Genomic DNA, 12570 nt, shown 5'->3' with positions numbered 1-12570 from the left:
AAAGGGGTGGGTGGGGTCATGTTGGTCCATGGAGTATGATGGCTCGTTTGTGTTTATCCATGTCACTGAAAATTCTGTTACATGTTACCAGCAAGCATTCTATATATTTGTCTGTCTAGATTTATATTACTGTTTTTCTAAAAGCTGCTGCTTTGGCAGTGTCGTTTCTTAGTTGATCAATGGAAAAATTTATGGCATGGGCTGCCACACACCACTCTTCTGTTTTTCACAGACGGATCAATACATCCAGAATTGCCAGCTCTCATCATTTTATTGCCATTCTGTTCTGATGGCAGAGAATGGTGTGGTCCGTAGAATGTTAAGCATGCATTTGACTTCTAAGTTTCACTGGATCACTCTCAGTATTTTATAAATGATTCCTGACTAGTATATAAAAATTTCTTACCTTAATTTTAAGAAATGTGCCCTCCATGCTGATAGGGGCCACTTACTGGTGAAGGAACACTCTTCGGCCTAACAATTAATTGTAGCATCTGACTACTTGGCACCTTTACTAACTGAGGTTTGCTTTTATTGCAGTAATTGGGATTCTTAACTAGGATCACACCTCAGTTAAGGTATCTAGTTATTATGAAAGAAATAAGACACCACGTTAGGATGACATTTCTAATTGAAATTAGATTGAAGATGCCTCCCATGAGGGGAATCAGGAGGGGAGAGTTCCTGAACCAGGTTCATGCCTATCAATAATAAACAGATTTGTTTGTGAAATCTGACACAAACCCTACTACCTCTTCAGGGACATTAATTTTCTATCATAATGGATACCAAAGGGTGTTAAATCTATGGATGAACAGTGTTGGATAGAGATATAAGTAAAATAAATAGAATAAAATAAGTAAAAAAGCATGTGATAAAATTAAGCAAAGGGCAGGTTTAAATTCAAAGAATCCCCCCCACACACAGCCTACAATTGACATTTGGAACATTCTGCTATTCCTGTGGTGCTTTTCTGCTTTTCCTATGGCCTTTCCGCTATTCCTTTGAACTTCCTATGGTGCACCCAGTAAAAGCAGTAGCTAAAACCTATACCTTCTGCTAGCAGAATGGGAGCTGCCGTGCTGTCTTTTTGGAAAGTCTCTTATGGTGGGGGTGGGTGGGTATGAAAACTGGAGCTATGTAGGCCGGGCAGTCACCGCCGTCTCTTCCACCACATTGCTGTCTTTGGCAAGAAGAGCTCATATTTAAAAAGCCTACTGTAACCTACTGCAATGTGATCAAGAAGGTTTTGATATCTTGAAAAGACTTTCTGTCTGTCTGTACTTGAGGACTTCAGAAGCACCTCTCAGTTCCCATTAATAAAGATTTCTATCTTGAAATGCCAGTCATTTCAGTGTCATGGGGCAATCAAGCTAATACAGAGATGACCTAACCTTCCTTTAATCTCACTTCAGAAACTTGGGGTTAACTCCTAAGAAAGCATGCATAGAATTGCAGCCTTAGTTTTTAACCTCCCCACCCCGCAATTCATCTGTTATTCATTGATTACCTGCTACCACTGTGAATTTCAGAAATGATGGTATAGAAAACGATCAAAATTTCTGAAAATAACTAAACAATCCTAACAATCAAAATAAGTGGGTCAAAGAGCAGGCATGGGACAGCTATTGAGCCCTGGTTTGATTTTAACTCACAGCCATGTATGTATACATGAGGCCATGTGTATATATACGCATATATAAAAAACCTATTATTTGCCAAGGCAATGCAGCTCCAGCATTAATAAAATCCAGTTCTGCAATCTCTGTATTTTAATTAAGCAGATTTATATACAGTATTCCAGGGCTTTTTTTGTAGAAAAAGCCCAGCAGGAACTCATTAGCATAATAGGCCACACCCAACAGCAGAAATTCATTTGCTTATTAGGACACACCCCTGACAGCACAGCTCATTAGCATAATAGGCCACACACCCCATGTTCGCAGTAGTGTGGTCATCCAGACACACTCACCTTTTGCTTCTTATGCTGTTTACCTTGTTTGTTGTCAAAACCCAGGGCTTCTTTATAGCAGGAACTCCTTTGCATGTTAGGCCACACACCCCTAATGTAGCCAGTCTTAATGAGTTTCTGCTGTTGGATGTGGCCTATTATGCTAATGAGTTCCTGCTGGGTGTGGCCAACTCGGGAGCCAGCCGGAACTCCGTTCCTGTGCGTTCCTGCCCAAAAATAGCCCTGCAGTATTCTTCTGGTTTTAGAAAAGACTTACTACTTTGAATATTTCATGTTCTTGCTTTGCTCACCAAGCCCAGAGGCGCAGAGCTTTGGAGAACTCTGAAGTTTCACTGCCAACTACTGGAAATCTTGGTCAGCTACTTCTCTGGCTTCTGAGATTTCACCAGGCATTTCCTGCACACTTGCAAATATTACTTTATGAACATAAGGGCTGTGATCTTTATGGACCTTTGCCTAATTTTCTCTGAAATTTTATTACTGAAAAGTTTGTTTGTAAACAATTACTGAGTATTTCAGTTCTTAAACCTCTACAGAAGTTATTACATTAATATCCTGGCTTGTCCTCTGTCATGGAACTCAGGGTGGCATTCTTGGGGGGGCGGGGCAGTTGTTCCCAGGAGGTGTCCTATCCAGGCACTGGCCAGACCAAGACGTCTTAACATCAGCAGGATTGCTGTACCTTCTGCTTGCTGGCTATGGGAATCAGGAGCAAAGCTACAACCCTTCTTCTCCATAGTTTTAGAACTTTGTCTGATTTCTCTGTGAAATTTTCCAGACCCTTTGAGAAGGTATAAATATATTTAAAAGTGGAAAGCTGAGATCCTCACTTCATCAGAACTGCTGTGGAAATTCTACATTCAGGGGGAAATAATAAACATTATTAGAGGCAGGCAATAAAGATGAGAGCTAGCAAAGTCTGTACTTTCATTCAGCATCAACTGGATTTTCTTTAAAAATGCCTTGGAATGCAATTCTACTTTTATATGGGTGGGGTAGTTTTTAAATAAATACATTTTATTTTTAAAGACAAAATTAAAAATTACCTGGATTGGCTTGATAAAATAATGATTTTTTTAAATTTGTGTCCCACTAGAATGATAAAAAACACTTTCTAAACACTTTATCTTAGTTTCATGTGTGAATATTTTGAATTCTGCAGTGTGCTTTTCCAAGTGCACCACAGGAAGTGTTTCTTTTCTTCTTTCCTTTTATTGTTTAAATGTTTATTTCTTTTTCACTAACCTTCACCTTCTTGCATCCATACTGTTTAAATCCTATGCAGTCATTCATTGTTATTTTATTCTAGATCAGATTAGTGTTGTTCTTAGATTGTTTTAAAATCTGGGCTAGCTCCACCGAAATTAGATATGGTTGTTTCCAAAGTGAGGATTTATTATACATTTTTATTGGACCCACTTTTGAGGATTGATAGGAAACTGTTTCCTTTCCTCAAACTTAGTGGTAGTGCCTTCTTTCCAATCCTACAAGTACATTCAATGTTTTTAGTGTTAGCCTTTAAAATCTGGTTTTCATTCTTTGTGTTTGGTTTATGTAAAAGTTATCATGACAAACGTAACTCATAGGCATATAGCTTTTAAAGAAATAAAATGGCAGACATTTTCCCACCTGGCCAAAATTTTATTCTCTAACATCAGACAAAGGAATAGAAATTCAAAATACAATTTTGAATGTACCAAAGGTTGAGCAGCCATAATCACAATGTATCAGTATTCATTTTGTTAAGATTCCAAAATTGTTCTGTAAAATTAGCAAAAAGTTAAATGAGGAAACATAAATATATAAATAGAATCAAAATTGTAATATGAAATCAGCTAGAACTAATCAGACTGAAAAAACCCTCTGTCAAAAACTTCTCCCTTTCTCCCTTTCTCCCTTTCTCCCTTTCTCCCTTTCTCCCTTTCTCCCTTTCTCCCTTTCTCCCTTTCTCCCTTTCTCCCTTTCTCCCTTTCCGATTGACAGTATTTACAGCAGATGTTTTAATAATAGCATTAGCAGGAATAGAGAGCACTAAGTGACATCTACTATTTTCATGGAGAGTTGTGGGGTTCTTTTCCCTCATACTTGCACTGATTTTATGTTGACTTAAAAGGAGCTTGTACTTGAGTGAATTTTGTTGGTTATAGCACAAAATATAGGATAAAGTATTTATTTGCATACAGTGTGCAGATTTGCAGAGCATATTTTACAGAAGTGGGCTATGTGTTCAGTTTCAGAGAAGTGAAATGCTTATTTTGAGAATTACTTGATTTTCCTATTAGTCAACAGAAGAACATTGTTAAGAAAAACCCTGCTATTTCTTCTGTAACAACCAGTTGTCAAAGATTTATTGTCATGCTGTGTTGAACATACTTTTCTGAATTAAAAATTTAGAATCACATGGTCTTCAGGAAAAGGATGTTTTGGTTTAAGGGGTTAGGAATTATATAGAAGTCTTTCATTTTCAGGGACTTGGAGGAACCTGGATTCATGAGGCACATGTGCACACACACAGAACATAAGCTTTTCTGCATTGCTACTCTAGACCACATAGAAGACTACAACTGGCCTCCCTTTTAAGGTGTTGTGGACTCCTGTTTCCTAGATCCATCCTTGCAATAGACATACAAAGTCTACCCTGCTTACTCTCCCTCCTGTCTGTCTATTTAACCTTTTGCCTCTTCTAGTCTTAAGTAAAATTGCTCTGTTTTCTTCCTTAGTCACACAAGATTTTCCTGGATGTCTTGCCCATGTTAAACATGTCTAGATATTTAGGCAGTTTCTGTTTCTGACTGGGGAGAGGAGAACAGAAGTGGCAGGCAAATTTGGTGCATGGTATATAACCCTGATCTGGATGGCCCAGGCTAGTCCGATTTTGTCAGATCATGGAAGCTAAGCAGGGTTGGCCCTGGTTAATACTTGGATGGGAGACCACCAAGGAGGCCCAGGCTCTATGTGCAGAGGCAGGAAATGGCAAACCACCTTTGTTCATCTCTTGCCTTGATAACCCTTCAGGGTCACCATCAATTGGTTGTGGCTTGATAACACTTTCCACCATGAAGAAAGAACAAGAGCTGCTGTTCATTTGCTCACCTTAGGGAAATGGAAACATGCACCAGAGGAAGTTGATAGGTAGCAAATTATACTACTGGCTTACCTTACTATTTAACTAGTTTCTGTTCTCTTTGTGACCTCTAGTACTGAGTACCTTTTGTGGTCTCTCTTTTTCTCAGTCACATTCTCATGCAGTAGTTAAATGGTTCTTAAACACCCAGGGCTAATTTAAGAACAGCGGTGGGGAAGAGGGGGAAAAGGACTAGAAATGAGAAAGGAGAGGACTTAAAGGGAAGTTGTTGCAGGTCACACCTCCCAAGCCATCCCAAAAGGCTCTTACAAATGCTACTGGCTTAAAATTATTCAAAGCTGAACAGGAGCAGATATTAGAATTTATATTTAAGAAGCCACAGAAGATAGTCCAAGAGGTTGGACAGGCACTAAGGTATATGAAAGGTTATTTCGTTCCAGGCTGTTCCACCTGGCTTATTAATTGAAAACATTTTCATGCCACCTTTCCACCCAATTTATGGCTCCCAAGGTGATGAAGAATCAAAATCATGGCATCTCTTCTGTGAATAGAGGAGGAAGAAAACAGGGAATGCTACCTCTGTGTCAGTCTGTTCTATATGTACTCACTTGCCTTGCTACCATTTCACCACTGGTGTGTAAAGGTGGGGGAAAGCAAAAAATGACAGATATAGGGTTGTTGGTTTTTTGATGCCTTTCTTTCTGCTGTTTTACTATTCAGAACAGAATAAACAGTGCATTGTGAGCTTCCTTGCTGGCAGGTCTATGTAATGTTTTTGCCCTCGGGTTGGTATCCCAGGCTAGCCCGATCTCATCAGAGCTAAGTTAAGCAGGGTCAGCCTTGGTCTGAGGATTTGGATGAGAAACCATCAAGGAATACCAGGGTTGCAAAGCAGAGGCAGGCAATGGCAAACCACCTCTGTTCATCTCTGGCCTTGAACAACCCACCAGGGCTCACCACAAGTCAGCTGTGATTTGACAGCAAAACGTTTTCTCTATAGAAATATCCTGGTTCCTTTCTCTTTCTCTGTGCATTTCCTGTACTTTGCTAACTGCCGCAGGGCTTCATTTCCTGTTGGAAACACAGTGATTATCTAGTTTCTGTTCATTTTTTTCCTTCAGGATTTTTTTTAAATAGACAAGTCCAAGTTTAAGGACATGGATTTTCCTGACAAATACAGCCATTCCACTTAATTGGTTCTTTTTCATACTAACAATCCTACCCTGAACCTTTATTGCCAAAGAAAACTTTGACCTGTGACAGCGTTATATTGATATTGCTGACTTGTGTGGTTGTAGAAGTAGTGTGTCTTGATTGTCAGGAGCATGAGAAGCTGCCATACACTTGAGTCAGAATCTTATTCCACTGAAGTCCAGTATTGCCCAACCTGATTTTTAGCAGTTCTCTAGGGCCTCCAGTGTTTTCTTTCCTTTCTACAAATACTTCAACTGGAGATGCCAAGAATTATCTCAGACCCTTGTGAATACAAAACTTGTGCTGTACTACTCTGCATAAGGCTGTATTTCCTGTTATAGGACTGATTGTTTTATTATTCATGTAGCAGAATCCCAGTTGTAGTGCAGCTATATGCTGATCATTCCCTAGAAATGCTGCTGTTCATAGGACTCAGTTTACAAAACATCAACTGAGCCAGCACTTCACTGGAGCAAATTTATTCTCTTTTACTCCAGTGGGCAGGACTAGAACTGATTGGTGGAAATGACAATGAAGTGGATGTCAACTTCCTAACAGTAAATAATTATTCAATAGTGAAACAGATTGCCTTGGGAAATGGTGGACTCTCTTTCTCTGGAGGTCTGTAAGCAGCAGCTGAATGGGCTGTCTGTTGGGGATGCTGTAGTTGCATATTCCTGCACATAGCAGGGGGGTTGAACTACATGATTTCTAGGGTCCCAACTCTAAAATTATAAATGTCTTGCATTTTTTATCTGTATGTGTTCTGAGGGAAAGCTCAGCTGATGACTTTTTTTCCTTTTTGTGAGACATCTAAGACTGGCCTGGTCAGTACAGGAAATTACTGTCTTGTGTCACATCTGATATGTTCAAAGCAGTGTGTAATATGGAGGTTTATGGCTTTTAGATCTATTTTTTTCCTGATTTCATTAGTCCAACAGGAGCAGAGAGTTGGCTTTGGGGGATTTCCCCCTGACGTGTCAGGGCAAATAAAAGAATCCTCAGTGGTCTCAAATGCCATGGCATCACTGCAGGGCAGAGCTTGCCCTTGAATCAGATGGGAAAGTGGCCTGAAGAACAAAACAAATTGCCCACCAAGTAGATGGTGGGAGGATGGAATGTAGTGAGCTGAAGTGACACAGAAGTGGGCCCCTTTTTGAATCATAGCTTCAGCAATTTTGATTCCCTGCCTTTTTTATTTTTTTGTAAATACTATTCAGTTGTGATATGTGAGCAATTCTTAAACAAGCCTGTTCAGAATTTTACTCAGTTCAATTAACTGGGGCTTACTACCAGCAAAGTGTTCTCAGGATTGCACTGTTAATGACTAGACAGGGAAAGTTTATAATTTTTTTTTAGTCCAGCAATGAATAACAAGTATCTGTAAGGCAACTCTGTTAGTAAATGAGTTGAGAGGGCTATTTAATTTTGTGAATTTCTTTGCAAGGCTACTGTGTCCAGAACAGAACAATATGATCATTTGTTTACATTATTCTTTTAGTCCATTGAATAGTACCTGATAAGTTTTTCAGGTGCTGTTTAGGAAAGCCCTCTGAAATATTGTGCTGCACATTGGATTAACAGTTTTGCACATTTACATCTGGAGTGATGATGTAATGAAGGCTGCAGCATTATCAAGGGAAGCAGCAGACAGCTGCTTTCTAGATTATTGTCAATAATTAGGCTTTTAGCTAGCAATCCCCCCCCGATTGTTAATTAGGATCAGAAGTTGGTTTGTTGTCAACCACACCATTTCTCCTTTACTCAATTTACCAATATGTATAGCAGGATTTAATAATTTCCCTCTGTTCTTTTTGTATTCTATAGCTACCATGCTATCCTTGGCTTTCTTGCTTATAGAAGCAATGTAAGTCCAGTTGCCTAATGCGTGTGTTGTTGTTTTGGCTCTGGACAGCTACAGAAAGGAAGAGAAAAAGAAGAGAGGGCTGGTACTGGAGCAACAAACTTGTAGTGTGTTATATCTCAAGCACTTGTGACTCATAGAGCCATGCTTGCATGACGTTATCCTGAATGTTAAGTCACTCAGAACTGATTTACATGGTGAATTTTGTCTCTGCCTGATGCAGCCATCACTTCTTGGGGGCAGTTGCTGTGATTGCAGTGGCTTTAAACTGTGACTTCGCCTGTGGAGATTCTAGTTCATATGGGACATTCTCTGCACAAATATGCAGACACCCAGGAAACACTGCAAAACTGATTATGTGGACTTGGCCTATAGGGTGTTGGGCATGACAGTAGCAGAGACAGATCTGGAGGAAAATACAGACCAGTGTCCTGATGTCAAAGTCTCGTTTTGGTAGCACAAGCTTTTCACCTCTGTGTTTAAAACCACAGCCTAAACATGGCAGACAAGATAGCACCTTACAGTTCCGTGGCACTTCCAGGAAGTATCTTAAAATTTACTTTCCTCCGTTATCTTGGGGTAATCTGATAGGTGCATAAGAAGAGCCCTGCTGGATCAGACCAGTGGTCCATCTGATCAAACATCCTGTTTCTCAGCGATACACTGGGCTTCAGAGGTTTGCTGCCTCTGGCTGTTAATCTCCCTTTAGTTACCATGGCTGGCAGTCATTGATGGATCTGTCCTTCATGAATCTGTCTAATTCCCTTTTAAACCCATTTGTGCTCATAGTTATCACTATATCCACTGGCAGTGGATTATACAATTTAATTCCTTATTGACTAAATTATTTCCTTTTGTCTGTCCTGAATCTATTGCCATCACCTACACTGGGTGCTTCCAAATTCTACTATTATAGGAGAGGGAGAAAAAGTTCTGTCTAGCCACTTTCTTTGCCTCCTGCATAATTTTACAAATTGCTGTGTTGCCCTTTATTCATCTTTTTTTCCTAAACTAAAATTTCCAGACTCTTAACCTTTTGTCATAAGAAAGGTGCTCCAACCCTTTAATCTTTCCTCCTTTTTGGTCCCACCCATGGCAGGTGAATCTAAAATGTTGCATAAAATTATGTGAAGTAATCTGATAAATAGATGGTAATTGCGTTTATTCTTTGTATGAGATAATATCTGTATGGTTCAGTGGATGCAAATATGGCCTTCCCAAGTTGTGTGATAACTTACGTCAAGAATTGCATGGATGCGTAGGGAAAAGATAGTATAGCTTTGTTAATCCTACTTCTGATGTCAGGGTATCTTTATATAAAGGCATGAGACGACATAAGCAACATTTGCAGTAAAACTCAGATGAACCTACTTTTAGTGTGCAATGTCATCAGTTCACTTCATATGATGAAGTTTAAATGGGCATAGGCCAGCTTGCTTTAAGATGTGGCATGAAATGAAAAATAAATTTGATAAGTAGAAGACTGTATAAAATGATATGAGGTAATCTGATAAGAAGGTATGTTACGATAAACAAGAAAAAGAGGAGAGATCTTTCAGAAGAGTAATACAAGATACAACCACTGTTTATTACACTTCGGAAAATGCAAGGGTGTGAGATTTGTACTTAAGTGTGTATGAAGAGTAAGCATCTGCATGATTTGCTTCAAGCTATGGCGTCTGTGGTGGCGCAGCCCTGCTGACCCATGAGCATTGCTCCATTTGGTCCTCCAAGGCATCTAGATGCCCAGCAATTGTTCCGAGTTTCCACCTGGCAATGTACTGCTCTCCTGGTACTTGGAGGGGCTTCTCTGTATTTTTTCCATACGCAGTCACCAACTGATCATTTTAGGAATTACCCATCAAGAGGGTCAATGCTCCCACCTTCCCTCCCTACACTAATATTCTAAGGCTCTGTCTAGTGCCTACATCTCCCACTACCTAGCAGCTGGTTACAACGGGGACCATGTACTGCATTTGCACACTCCTGGGGAAATAGCAAGTTTGCAACTGTATGCCTCCCTTCCCCTGGCAAGCGAGTTAAATAGTATGTTCCATAGGTGGGAGGTCTCTGTGGTACAGAGAACAACTGCCAGTGTTTAAAATCATAAAGAATTTATTAAAAGTAAAAAGACCACACACACATTCTATGAACAGCAATAGACTGAGCAAGGAAAGAAGGGTGTAAACACACAATTCACTCTATACATGCCTTAGCTGATCTTATTCTAAGACGGGCTCTTTAACTTAGAAGTTCTAGTGTTCTAAAAGCTTCCCATTACCTTAGAGTCTTTGTCCAGGCAGCCAGACCTTTGTCTGTTGTACATGGCAATGGTGGCTGTCCAGTTGGAGCTCAGGTGTGACAGCGCCTTCCCTCTGATGTAAATAGCTGAGATGGATTTGCAAAATAAATGGACTCCTTTCCTTGCATTTCAAGGGATTTTATCTCTTCTGTTTTCCCAACTCCTTTGTAGGTCAAATAATCCTTTCCTAAAAAATTCAGAAAGATACAATCTAGCCTCTCACACCCCGAAATCTCTGTGTCAACTTCTAAGTGTCAGATTCCTGTTACAGTGTAAGACAGACATTTCATTGTCTCTGGCCAGGATGGCTTGTTAGCATTTCCAAGGCTTTAGTGGCTGGTACTTGGCTGATACTTGGAAGTAACTGACTTCCCTTTTCTGCCTGTCTTCTGCCAGGGGAGAGAGAAAATGTAAAAACAATGTGAGGGGAGGTTTGTCCATCCCCAGCCCTGAAGTAAAAAGGTATTTCTCCATAGCTCCCAAAATTATTCAGGAGGCACAGTAAGTTGTTAGGGGGCCTTATTGGGTTCATCTCCCATACGAGACTTGCACTGACTTTCAGTTCATGTCAAACTGTCCCATAGCAGAATTTAGTGGACATTACTGACCAGTACTGATAATAATTTTCCTAGAGTTTAGAAACAGAGTCCTTGCCTTCCTTCCACTTGAGTCGAGAGAATGGCAGCTGGGGGAAAACCATGGCAGTAAATTCTGTATATATGTGCATGCATATCAATACAATCCTAAATATGTAGATTGCCTGTAAGATTGCCACCATACACATATGTTCACTCTACCGTCTTACAATACTTGAAAAAAGGCTGATGTGTTGTTGTTATTTATGCGTACATTTTGAAAGCCAAAGACAGACATAATGTACCTTCTCCTCCATACAATATTATAGAAAATCCTGGTTAAGTGCTCTGAATTTGGTGGGATTGACAGATTCCCAGTGGCAGAATGACAGTACTTAAAGTATTGGTCTGGAGAAAGTTTCTTTTTCTGTTTCTGAATGCCTTTGGCTGCATTTGGACTTGCTTTGTGCTATAAATGGCAGCTTTGGCTTGCTGCTCATCCATATTGGGCCAGGCCCTTGTTTCCTGAAAGGAAGTCAGACATATGTCTCCTAGAAGCTGGCATAGAATAGAATGACTTGTTTTAGGCTTCATGAATGCAAGTTATATTTAAATATATTGTGGCTGTCTTTGGGAGACTTTGTTCCCCATTCACTGATATTGTAATAATGGCTTTAGTTCTAACCCACAAAATAACTTGCAAATATATGCTGATTGTTATCTCTTAAATGGCATTGTTGTTTCAGTCAGTGGAATAAAAGAGCAGGAAATTAAACACAAATCCCATTAATGTTCAGGACAATGCCTTTCACTAAACAAACTCTGTTTTCTTGGAATTCCCCTCAATACTGTGATACCTCAAACTGCCTCCTTTTCCTGTAATTGGCAATAGCAAAGAGTCTGTGGATTGGATCGTAGGACAAAGTTCAAGACTCAAATCCAATAGCAGATAGTGCTTTAAGGGACTCATTTATGTCATATGTTAGAATCATGATACTGTCTAATGCAAATGTTATGAGAGTGACCCGTACCATGAGCTATACAAACACCGCTACAAACAAAGGAGAATCTGGCACTTGAATATGACTTCAAAGCCATGTTAATCATATCAAGAATTAACACAACTAGCTCATGTTTATTATTACTCCATGTCTAAGCACTGCTTTTAGTTGACTCTGTGATGTCTGAAAGCATTTGCTCACTGGCAAATTAAGATCTCAGCCAGGGCTACTTCCAGACAATCTGGTCATTTTTTTTTTCCAGCCTAAGGCCAACCAGACATCTTGTTCCCAGTGTTCACAAAGCAGAAGCATTCAGAAGATCTGAAATCAGTTCCATTTTAAATCAAGGATTTCCCAATATGGTTCACTTCATCTGGACAATGCCATTCATTTATTCTTTCAACCTATTTTAACCTATTTAAACCTAGGGAAACATGAAATAAAATCACCTTCAAGTACCTTTGCCCAAGCAAGAGGTTTTCAGATTTTGGCTAGTAGTAGTAGCCAGCCAAGGTTTATGCTCACTGCATATGCCAGAAGGCTCAGAAGTATGTGTATGTGGACAGGGGTGGTTCTC

General features: G+C 39.8%; 1 protein-coding gene across 3 annotated transcripts in view; it reads left to right on the top strand.

The window, feature by feature from the left end:
* Positions 1 to 12570, top strand: part of SLC6A6 (solute carrier family 6 (neurotransmitter transporter), member 6) — a 71748-nt gene that overhangs the window by 17264 nt on the left and 41914 nt on the right. The window lies entirely within an intron of this gene.

Source organism: Gekko japonicus, unplaced genomic scaffold (genome assembly GCF_001447785.1).
Source record: "Gekko japonicus isolate JY-2015 unplaced genomic scaffold, Gekko_japonicus_V1.1 scaffold12, whole genome shotgun sequence".
Classification (NCBI taxonomy): Eukaryota; Metazoa; Chordata; class Lepidosauria; order Squamata; family Gekkonidae; genus Gekko; species Gekko japonicus.
Note: the sequence above shows the minus strand (reverse complement) of the source record. Positions and strands in the feature narration are given on the sequence as shown.